The sequence below is a fragment of the Periplaneta americana genome, chromosome 6, assembly GCF_040183065.1.
Source record: "Periplaneta americana isolate PAMFEO1 chromosome 6, P.americana_PAMFEO1_priV1, whole genome shotgun sequence".
Lineage (NCBI taxonomy): Eukaryota > Metazoa > Arthropoda > Insecta > Blattodea > Blattidae > Periplaneta > Periplaneta americana.
This window is the reverse complement of record NC_091122.1, coordinates 96,964,552-96,976,499: the sequence shown is the minus strand read 5'-3', so window position 1 is coordinate 96,976,499 and position 11,948 is coordinate 96,964,552. Positions and strand designations below refer to the sequence as shown.

General features: G+C 35.5%; 1 protein-coding gene across 1 annotated transcript in view; it reads left to right on the top strand.

Moving 5' to 3' along the window:
- Positions 1 to 246: 246 nt before the first annotated feature.
- Positions 247 to 11,948, top strand: part of LOC138701522 (synaptic vesicle membrane protein VAT-1 homolog) — a 49,481-nt gene continuing 37,779 nt past the window's right edge. Inside the window, exon 1 of the mRNA XM_069828499.1 lies at positions 247 to 383. The gene's annotated coding sequence lies outside the window, so the exon portion shown is untranslated. The remainder of the gene's footprint in view (positions 384 to 11,948) is intronic.

Genomic DNA, 11,948 nt, shown 5'->3' with positions numbered 1-11,948 from the left:
ACTAGACCACCAAAACTCCACTGCTGGCGCCGCCCGTGGCTTTGTTATGAAAGCACAAACAAAATCAGCAATAAAAATTGAATGTTAACAAGCTGCACTTCTTTTACAAGTACGTGCTTAACAAACGTCAGAGATCAACTTTGGCTAGCCATAAGGTAGGCTACCTGGAAATTAACTCACGGCCTTTCACTCCATGACCTTGAATATGTCAACACGCGAAATAAAATCGCCTACGTTTGAGCATGGTTGCAACTGCAGTTTCAGCTCTTGGTAACTTTATGTTTGTGTGGGTGGCAGGCCTGCGAGTTCTCGAAGCACCCAAGGCCTTGCCAGGCCAGAGCAGACAGATCATCGCGTGCTGTGACAGAGTACTAGCCGTGCCGGTACGTATAGACCTGCTTCTCGATATTGTCATTGCTTACTGTAGAACTTAAGTGAAATATAGTTTACTCTACCCAACTTATAATTTTACACTGATTAAAATGTCTCTTGAGGTTTCTCTATACAAAAAATATTTTCAGGAATAGAAAACAAACTTGGAAATTTAAAACGTTACGATTGTACACGCAATGAGACTTGCTCGCTTTTGGTACACGTCGTCTGAAGGATTGTTTTCTGCTGATGCTTGAAAGAGCAGTACCGTCTCCTGTGACATCATCGTAACTACTGTATATAGCGTGTAAAAGATTGCTAAACGTAATACCGGTAAATTAAGTTTGTGATGTTCGAATTACAGTGACAGTGAGTACGAATGTTATTGTAGATGATGATCAGATGTTGGGAGTATGTGTAACTCGAGTCTTGATCAGATAGCTGTACAAGCGTTACTGTAGAGTGTAATTGTAGACTATGGTTGAAATATTAGCTATTATAATGTGTGCAGTATAACCAGACCGAGGTGTGTAACGTTTGCAATTAGTAAAAACAGCGAGTCGGGATTCTAATTGCCGGCAGGGAAGTGGGCATTTATTTATCTTCTTCCTGAAGTGAGTGGGTGTGTCACCTATCCTTGCTCTGGGTTATCTGGAGCAGTAATTTTTCGCAATGCTGGAAACATGCCACTTGTGTATATTGTGTCTGCAAGAGCGAGGAGCAAAGGTCATAGTCATTGGAAATGAGTGTTATGGCAATTATTATTATTATTATTATTATTATTATTATTATTATTATTATTATTATTATTATTATTATTTAATTTTGGTGGTAGCTGAATTTTCTTGTTACCAAACTTCAGAAAGGCCCCGAAATCCACTCACCCTCTTGTTAAATTGAGTACTGAGGTCTTTCCCGAAGTAATAGGCATCGGACGGACTCTGATACTTAGGATGGGCGATTTCTACACAAGTTCAGTGTAAATTGTTAAAAGTATCTAAGCATTCTAAGCAATCCGTTTCATTTATCGTGCCTGAGATAGACATTATGAAGAGTTCATTTGAAAGCCTGCGAGAATTTTGTCAGGTAATGAATCTAACAACACATTCAGTAGTCCATCTCCGAAGAGACTTTTGTACACTCAGTAAAAGTCTAGGAACAATAATTATTATTGAAGGAAGATGAAATCGAAAGATATCTTTGAAGCTTACTTTGAAAAAAAAGGAAAAAATCTAAATTTTTGTTGCATCACCTTGAACGTTAAAACTCTGAGGTTCTGGCTGATATGTATGTTTTTCATCAGGCAGTATATTTCACTTAACGATATGTGTCAGAGAAAGAATAATTGTTTGTGTGCATCTGAAGTCTGATTAGTGGAATATGTAGCTAATCGGCGATGTATACAATGGAGGGGGAAAGGAATGGCCACCCTACACCATTATCTCCTGGCCTAGTTGCCTCATGAGTGATGCCTTATTGGTGTTACTTATGAGGGTCAAACCTGCTTTCGGACAGTTGACTAAACAACAACATCTTGAACCTAATTTTAACGTAGTAAATCATGAAATAAGTGGTTATTGAAGTTTATGATAAGAAACATTTTGGACATGGGAGCGTTTGGAAATGGACACTTGTCACTGAAAGAGTGAAGCCACATAATTATCACATTAAAACAACTTCATTTTAATTGTTTTACTACAATGTTTACTCGCTGACGATTGTCCCCTCCTTCCAGAACGAGAAATTAATTTATTTCTGGGGAATCCTGAGAAGATGATTGCACTGACGATAGTGACCCATGAGTAGTGATGAAGTGTGTGCATGGGATATTCAGTGGTGTTAGCTACGTTAGACTTCTTAGAATTCACCCATTCCTAACTTGAATAAAATATTGGCAATATGGCGTTTGGAAATTGTACAGGACGATCACTCCTTTTAGCATTCTGCTTGGAACATTTTCTACGGAAACAGAAGTGCCATCTTTCTGTTTAGTACTTCTTTTAACGCTGTGCATTAACTTGTAGGTTTCGCCTACTCGATCGGTATTAATTTTTGGTGAAAGGTAGTTCGTTATGATGGCCTCTTTTTTTTTTCTCCTTTAAAAATGGCCGTATTTTATGGATTTTCAGGAATGAAAATTACTGAAAAATGGCGAAAAACAGATTCAATTTCTAAAACCTCCTGATTTATTACAACTCCATATTTAAAAAAAAATTCTGAAAATTGAGACCCTAATTTTTACACATACACACATATAAAAAAAGACTTTCCACAAACTTAGCACAATTATATTTCTATTTGTGTGCTTATAATACCAAAAAGCATATATGCAGGGTTACCAAAAGCCTGAACAAACAAAATCTAATGTCACGATCCACAACCTTACGATAAATTTGTGAAGACACGGACGAAATACATCTTACGTCCATGTCTTCACAAATTTTTGCTGAAAATACGGATTTCAGAGCTCTTTCTTTGACGGAGTTCACCACTTTAATGACATCCATTTCAGACGGTAATTATTTTAATGAAAGATTCTCGATGTAAAAAAACAGTGTGGCATTTGGCATTCTCTCTTATAATCAGACGGTGAGATCACTTGTATGTCGCATTATTGCATTGCGCCATCATCGTAGTGATATTTGCCTGATATAGCTGACCAAAATTATTTTACTTAATTGGTTCAGAAAGTGTTTATTTACTGGTTTAAGATATTCTGTGACAATTAAAATGTGTTTTCTTTCTTTTCAAATTAATCTAATTGTTTTTCAAGCCTGATCATAGGCCCTTAGTACGGAAATAATGTTAATTCACTCATTCCCTAGCATAATCATTTTCATTCACTGCTACAGCCTTGACACTAAGACAATTTCTTTGTTATTACAGGAAGGTATTGCATTTATTAACATTCCATGGTATTCATACATTGCTTCACAGCTAGAATATGGAACAAGTCAAAAAACTTAATAACTATCATAAAGTCTTCATTTATAGTCACAGTCTAGATGAAATATATACAGACAAGATTTACAATATAATCTACTAGCACAACACAAAGTTTTAGTATCAATTTATGAAGCGTTATTGAATGTAATGAATTCACCTACAGAATAGAAGGCGTGAGAAATTAGGTACTTCTTTAATTTGGCCCTAAATAATCTTATGTTTTGAGTTTCATTTTTTATATCGATAGAGAGGCTATTAAAAATTGTTACTGCCTTATAACGCACTCATCTTTGATAACACGATAGACTTGCCAATGGAGTATGAAAATCATTTTTTGACGTGTATTTATGCTATGAACTGTTGAATTAGTTACAAAATTTTCACGATTATATACGAGGAAGATTATTAATGAAAAAGTATGCTGAAAACCCATGGGCATTATTTGTAGTTTTTTGAAAATATTCCTACACGATTCCCTAGATTTTGCACCTACTATTCTAATTACTTTTTTTGTAATAGGAATATACTGTTACTATCTGTGGAATTTTCCCAGAATATTATTACAAATCTCATTACCGAGTGGAAGTATGCAAAGTATATTGTTTTTAAGGTATTGATATTTACTGTCTTTTGCATAGATCTAATAGCAAAACATGCTGAATTTAGTTTGGGGATAATTTCTTTAATATGATTTTTCCAATTTAACACATTATCGATTTTTAAGCCAAGAAATTTGGTTGTTATTTCTAATAGGGATCTACTGTTAATTATTGCGCTTGAAATTTGCGAGGTTGAATTTGGACAGGATTTAAATTGAATTATGTTAGTTTTGTTACAATTTAATACTAATTTTTTGACTGAGAACCAGTCACATAGTTTGAAGAAAATTTCCTCTGTTGAAGATTGGAATGTGTTGGAGTTATTGGCTGTAATTACTATACTTGTGTCATCTGCAAATAATATGAGATAACCTATATATTTTATTAGGGGGGCAAGATCATTTATGAACACTAGAAAAAGCAGGGGACCTAATATTGATCCTTGAGGAATTCCATTATTAGTAGTTTCCCATGTCAGGTAGATTTCATAGTTGTATTGATTTCGACTTTCTGTAAATAAGATAGGTAAGGTAAATAAGATGTCCACATACCATATTAATTGGTACTATTAGTTGTCTCTCTTGTATATAATATTGAATGAGAAATCATTTAATTTTAATTTGTTTTAGCCAATATGTTATTTGTCATAAAAATCAAAACTGCTAGGGCTGTAAGAGAGAATGAAAATTATTGTACTAGAGGCTATCTGTGATGTGATAAAGTAATATATGGTTACACAGAACTTATTCGGAGAAGGATAGCTAAAGGAGCATTTGCGTCATTTTCATGGATCTTAGATATATGTTCAGCTGAAAGAAGCTTTTGCAGTATTTTCTTCAGAAAACATGTTGGTTGCAAAAATTAATTCGTCCGAATTTGCAGTTATTACTCGACCGAGGCCAGAGGAGTACTGCAGCCCGGAGCCGTGGCGCTACTGCTTCTGCGTTCGTAATGCCGCATCGCGATAGTTCACATTACGCTCGCGGCTCCACTCGCCTCGGTCGAGTAATACTACGTACCTTCTCTTGCTTGGTTCTTTTACTTCGCTTACTCGACTCCTATGATGTCTTCGTTGCGCTTACTGATCGCATGTTGTTTTTGGTAGCTCAAACGTACTGTGAAGCCAATCATGATTTTTTAAAACGTTTCTTCTTTCTTGTGTGCTACCGCTGTATGACCTCAGATTTTACATAAGAAAATTTGTTTGATTTTCTTCTTTTTTTCCCCCTGTGCTTCTGTGTAATCTCCACGGTTCAATAAAAAAATTTCGACGAATTCCAATTATTCTTTTATATTTATATTCTTGTGTTTCCGCATGATGTCAAATAATTATTCACTGATCATAATTTTGACTCCTGGTGGTTTTAAAAGTACTTACTTACTGGCTTTTAAGGAACCCGGAGGTTCACTGCTGCCCTCACATAAGTCCGCCATTGCTCCCTATCCTGAGCAAGATTATCCCACCTCCTCAAATCCATTTTAATATTATCTTCCCATCTACGTCTCGATCTCCCCAAAGGTCCTTTTCCCTCCGGCCTCCCAACTAACACACTATATGCATTTCTGGATTCGCCCATACGTGCTTCATGCCCTGCTCATCTCAAACGTCTAGGTTTTAAAAGTAAAGAAAAAAAATATATGAAACATAATACCACAGTCTAGTATATACAGTCACGAAGCTTGAGGTGATGAGAGTACTAGGAACAATAGACTGTGCCGGTACTATTTCGCATTGTCTGTGATGAGGCGATAGTAGCGATCCTATTGGTTAGTAACCATCTATGGATGCATATTCCCTACGTATTGAGCTTCGTGATTGTATATACTAGACTGATAATACCTGGGTCTAGAAAATTTATATTTATGACAATAAGAATTTCTTTGGCCTAATAAAAGTACATCCACGCGAATCCATGGTTACTATTTTTTTAGAGTTAAAACAAATTGTCTTTATATTTGTGTAAAAAGAAATATCGGGACGTACCCTGAAATGAAACAAATGCTTTCGGCTAACTTTAAATCTGTCATATAAATTGTTCATAAATTATTATTTTAATGCAACTTTTTACTGTATAAAAATTAATACAAATCGTGATTAAAATTCGTTACATATATTCTCACTTACCCTCTTCAGTACAGTTCATAGCCTTAATACATGTACCATTTTCCCAAACAAAGAGAATTAACCTTGAATGTAGACAGACACAGAGCGCCGAGAACAGAACAGATACGCTCACTATCTGAGAAGATCGAATTTCGACTGAGTGAAGTGGTCTGCTTATAACACAGGGGAGGAGAAAAGGGTGGTTTATGGTTCCCTGACTATTCAACTCTTTCAGATAGTAATTAATTTTTACCCGAGACAAGTTTGATGAAATCGACTTTTGGCCGGCTAGACTGAGCAGATACACCACAGTGCATCGGTGCATATACCATTGCATTTGGTCCCGTCCATATCGTAATTAATAGTGTTTTGCATGAATGTCTAGAATAGACATTTTCCGGTAGTACTAGCTTCTAGTGGTTTACAAAATAAAATATCTTCCGTAACACCCTTCCCTGTATCGCATCTTTCAAAGACTATTTGGGCACAATTGGAAATGTGTAGAATTGTCCATAAGTAGGTACACGCACTTCTTAATATTTTCAAGAATACGTACATTCTAAAACTTTCGTTTATCCTTCGTTATTGGAGACAGGTATTTTCTTGAACTTATCAGCTTTTTTTTCACCAACCATTATTTGCACCACATCCAATCAGATTTTTGGAAACTGCACGTGGATTACTGATTTTTGCAATGCAAACTGCAACTCGATGACTTGCTCATAATGCTTCATTAGTGCTGGTTGCCGAAGTAAAAACAGCTTGCTCCTTGTGGACGTAGTTTAGCTTTCTTTCAAATAAACTGGTTTGTCTCTTACGTCTGGCTATGTGGTACCAGTATTTAACCCAGATATGCTGGAATATTTCACTGAATGGTAAATGTTATGAGCAGAGAGAAGAACAATAATGACATACCGGTAACTCCACAATGAATTGACCGATTATCGTGAAACACGTTCTGGGTATAGGCCTATTATCTTAGTGTATAGGCTATTGTCATAATAAATGCGCAAAATGCAAAATAAATTAGTATAGTAATTGTTTACAAAATTAACAAAACAGGTTTGACACTGCGGTGCATATATTTGCCCCATCAACATCAGTTTATTTTATCTGGGCCCTCCCCGTCCAACACATGGGGCAGTAGTGCACCGCAACGGGGCTCACTAGCCTCTACAGACGAGTCCCCGGCCGTGGGATGAGATGTTATCCTAGAGTAGACATACTCAAATAATGAAGTAGAGATACTTCTAAAATATAAGTAGGCTAATTTTGTCGTGAAAAGAATCTGTCCTTCTAAAACAGTAGTTACCAACTGGTCGAGTTGTGACGTCGGAGCACGCTTTTCCTCTCGGAGAAGAGGCCCAGAGAAATAGTCAGAGCCGTGCTCGGAGCTGTGGCGGATCGTGGATTGTCAGAGCTATTAGCTTTGGTTGAAAGTGTAGGTCTAATAGTGTAATGTAGAGAATAAGTAATATACAGAAATGAAAATAGATGTCGGTTCCTTCGATTATTATGGAGCCGTACTGGCAGCCGTGTTGAAACAAAGAAATACAAAAATGAAAATGTATTAGGTACAGAATTAGACTTATTATACATAATAGAAAAATACAGTTGTAGTGGTAGTAGTAGTAATAATAATAATAGCGTTATAACCAGGGAAAGGATTTATATGTAAATACATATTTACTTATAAAGCTAATATAATTTATATTTTGCATTATCTTTATGTTTCACAATGTGTAGGGTTGAAAAATCCTACTTTTATTTTCCATATTTTTCCATATTTTAGAGTTTAGTACATATTTTCGTTAATTTCCATATATTTTCCATATTTCATATAAAACAGTCCATATTATATTAGGTTTAACAATAAAACAAAACAAAATTCCATTAACTTTTAAAAATACATTTCAACAATAGAGATTTAAACACATGTTCAGTAATCCCTTTAACATCAGAGTTATTTGAAAATTAGCAGTCCTATCAACAATGGGAAAGTAAGTTACAAAACTGTATTAATTTAATTTAAAATTTTTAACAGACTTCAGTTGTGCAGCTCAACAGTTAAATGCCAGTCAGAGTACACATAGGTTCAGTTTTGTAAATCATACTATAAAGACGGTAAATATGCCAAAAGTACGTCATTCAGTCAATTTAAAATCAAAACTAACAAGTTACATTTCAGAATTTAAAGAAGATGGTTTATCAACTGACAATAAAATATTATTTTGTAATTTGTGTCAGTGTGCAGTATCATCTACACAAAAGTTCCTGGTGCAACAACACATTACAACTAGTAAACATCAGGCCAACAAACAACTAAATTCCAAGCAGAGACAATTGTTTTTAACACAACCAACAACATCGAATGTAAGATCTGAGTTTAACATCGACCTGTGCCGTTCTCTCATCTCTGCTGATATTCCTCTCTACAAACTAAAGAATAAGGTCTTCAGGGAATTCCTTGAAAAATATACTCAACATACAATCCCGGATGAGTCAACACTTAGGAAGACGTATGCTCCATCCATCTACGATGAGACAATACAGAAGATAAGAGATGAAATTAAAGATAGTTCAATTTGGGTTTCCATTGATGAGACTCCCGACAAAGAAGGTAGACTTGTTGGTAATGTAGTTATCGGTTTGTTAAGTGAACAATATTCTGAACGAATTCTTTTACATTGTGATGTTCTAGAAAAGTGCAATAACAAAACTATAGTTAAACTGTTCAACGAAGCTATGGGTATCCTGTGGCCAAAGGGTATTATGTACGATAATGTGTTATTCTTTATTAGCGATGCTGCCCCTTATATGGTCAAAGCTGGACAAGCATTATCTGTTGTATATCCTAAATTGACTCATTTTACTTGTGTGGCGCATGCATTTCATCGTGTGGCAGAAGTGGTCAGAGACAATTTCCCTAAAGTAGATTTGTTGATTTCATCAGTGAAAAAAGTATTTCTCAAAGCTCCCAGTAGAGTTAACGTGTTGAAAGAAATGTACCCTGAAATTCCATTGCCACCAAAGCCAATTTTAACTAGATGGGGTACATGGCTAGAAGCAGTTGAATATTATGCCGAACATATAGACTCTATTAACAATGTTCTCCTTGCATTGGACTCTGAAGATGCAGTCTCAATTGATACTGCGAAAACAGTTACCTGTGACATAAGTGTGAAGAATGACTTAGCTCACATTCAGCATACATTTTCATGCATCATAAAAACGCTCAAAAGTCTCCAAAATAGGCACCTTTCACTATCTGAAAGTTTTGAAATTATAAATAGTACTGTGGAACAACTGAATCGTGGTAGAGGTAAAGTTGCAGATGCAGTAAGAGCTAAGGTGGACACTGTACTTTCAAAAAACCCTGGATATGAAGAACTACAAAAGGTTGTTGCTGTGATGAGTGGTGAATCAACAGTGAAGATTAACTTGGACTTATCCCCAGCAGACATTGTGAAATTGAATTATGTACCAGTTACTTCTTGTGACGTCGAACGCTCTTTTAGTCAGTATAAATCTATCCTCAGAGACAATAGAAGAAGATTCACTTTTCAGCACTTGAAAGAAATGTTTGTAACCTATTGTTATGGTAACAGACAATAAAAATTGTGTTTTGTTGAAACTACATTGGAAGATAAGGTACGTCCATTATATTTTTTGTTTAGTTTGATTAAAATGTACCAATATTTAACGTACATAGTCATTTTTTTATAATTTTAAGTCCATATTTAATTCCATATTTTGGTAAAAATCCATATTTAATTCCATATTTTGGTAAAAATAACTACATATATATTTACATATTTCATATATTTTTAGTCCATATAAATCCGTTCCCTGGTTATAACTATACTAATTATATTTACATATTATATACGGTATGCAAGGAATACCATACTTAAACGGGCAATGCCTTTTGTCTCATTTTTTGAATTCCCATTCATTTATGAAGCAACTACAAATATGTAGAATCTACATTGTAGACCATGCCAAACATAGATTAGGTACACATTTCATTGTACAGTAGCTGTATTACCTAATCCTACTATTTCATCATTCAATATGAAGTAAAAAATGACATTTCATCTGAAATTAAGACAATATTTCTCTATCTCACTTAAATTACTCCGTTTGAACTTTACACCAGAAAATATAAATTAATTTGGGGCAGGAGAGTACTGCCATTTTTCTGTCATTTGTCTTAAGCACATTGTAGACAAATGTTGTAGTACTGCATGAACTTATAAACATTAGGACTTAAAAACATCGTTAGAGCCACAGTTTTCAGTTCGTTTGGGTATCACATTCCTTTCTTGCTACGATCCCGTAAATCCATTTGAATTTTCACAATGCGTGCTAAATCCTTACGGTAGTTAAAAACATATCACATACATTTTTAATTGGTCGCTATTTCCACCCGCAAGCTGAGAATCACGACTGTTTTCTTCTACTTTGTCTTCCAACAGAAATAGTTATTTTGGAACACTTTTCAGAAATTTCAGGGTTGGCGTAGTTACTTGCATTTTCATTTATATCTTCAACCTATAAAATAAGATATAGAATTATTTAAAGTCGTGTAGTTCTGATATCTAGGTTATATCAGGTGACTTTCTACATAAATAAAATATGCCTACATACTAAATAACTGCATTTAGCTTGGGTTGACACAAAGGATTTTTAATAAAAGGCCAAGCCGCCCAGGACTATAGTTTATTCTAAAAATAAGTCCACATGAACTTAGAGTACATTAAACATATCAGAAAGGTACCGAAATTATTTTAGTAGCGTGTACCTATCTCGTTTCTAAGACATTAATATATTATTATTATTATTATTATTATTATTATTATTATTATTATTAGGTACTGTAAATGCTAAGTTAAACTGGTTTACCATACACCACTGCTTCGATAGGGTCTGGCGTTGCGGTCTGCTCCAAGAGTCTATCAGGGTTGCTACGGAGAACGAGAGAAGCTCGCTACGACGTCACAGAGCATTGAGTTGGAACTGACTGTTCTACTGGGTGTTCATTTCAAAGTGTGTCATGACGTCACTGTTGTTGGGTCACCGATTTGAAGCGAGTTTCAGTTTATATGTTAGAGAAGTTGCCTATTATTTAAGGCGTTCTTCAATCTGAACTTGAGAACGTGTACGGTATAACTTGAACGTCGTAGCAACAGATGGCGGTCTGTACGGTCTGTGTGCTACCATAACCTCTTTCGAACTGTGTTTTGCGCCGGCAAGTCGTACGCAGGGTATTTGTTATCATCGGTTGCGTACGGTAACATTCCACAACACAAATCAAATGCTCCGTGTCCATGTTGACCGTCGAAGTTAATGTCAACAAATACGTAAGTAATCGTCTTAACCCTCTCCCCATATCCCGACAGTACGTATTTCCAAACAGTTCACATTCCTACCACTACCGGCGTTACCGTACGTATTGGCACGTACTCTTCAGAATGAACGCCATACTTGCTAGCCAACTTCTCTGCCTCTTAGATTATACACCTGAGCTGCGGAAGTGTAGGAAGATTGAATTCTCTAGGCTCATCAGCTAGCCACATGACGGCATACAGCGAGCCAAGACACATTTTGAACTGAACACCCAGTAGAAGGACGTTAGGCATATCTGGATTTTAAATGTCCAAATAGCTTTGGCATCTTCATACTTTCTTGTGACAACATTTCTCGACAAACTAGACATTGAAGTTTATTGGAAATAACGCTAAAACCTTATCTGATACAGGCAATCATCGCTGTAAATCTATTTCTTTTATTCTCGTAACTGCCAGTGGTAAAGGTTGTAACGATTTTTTTTAAATGTATCCATCTTTAATAAAATGCGCATAGCTCGTATTAGTTGTTCATTATTCGGTATTTTACTAGTAGCTCAACAGTACGACGCAGAGACT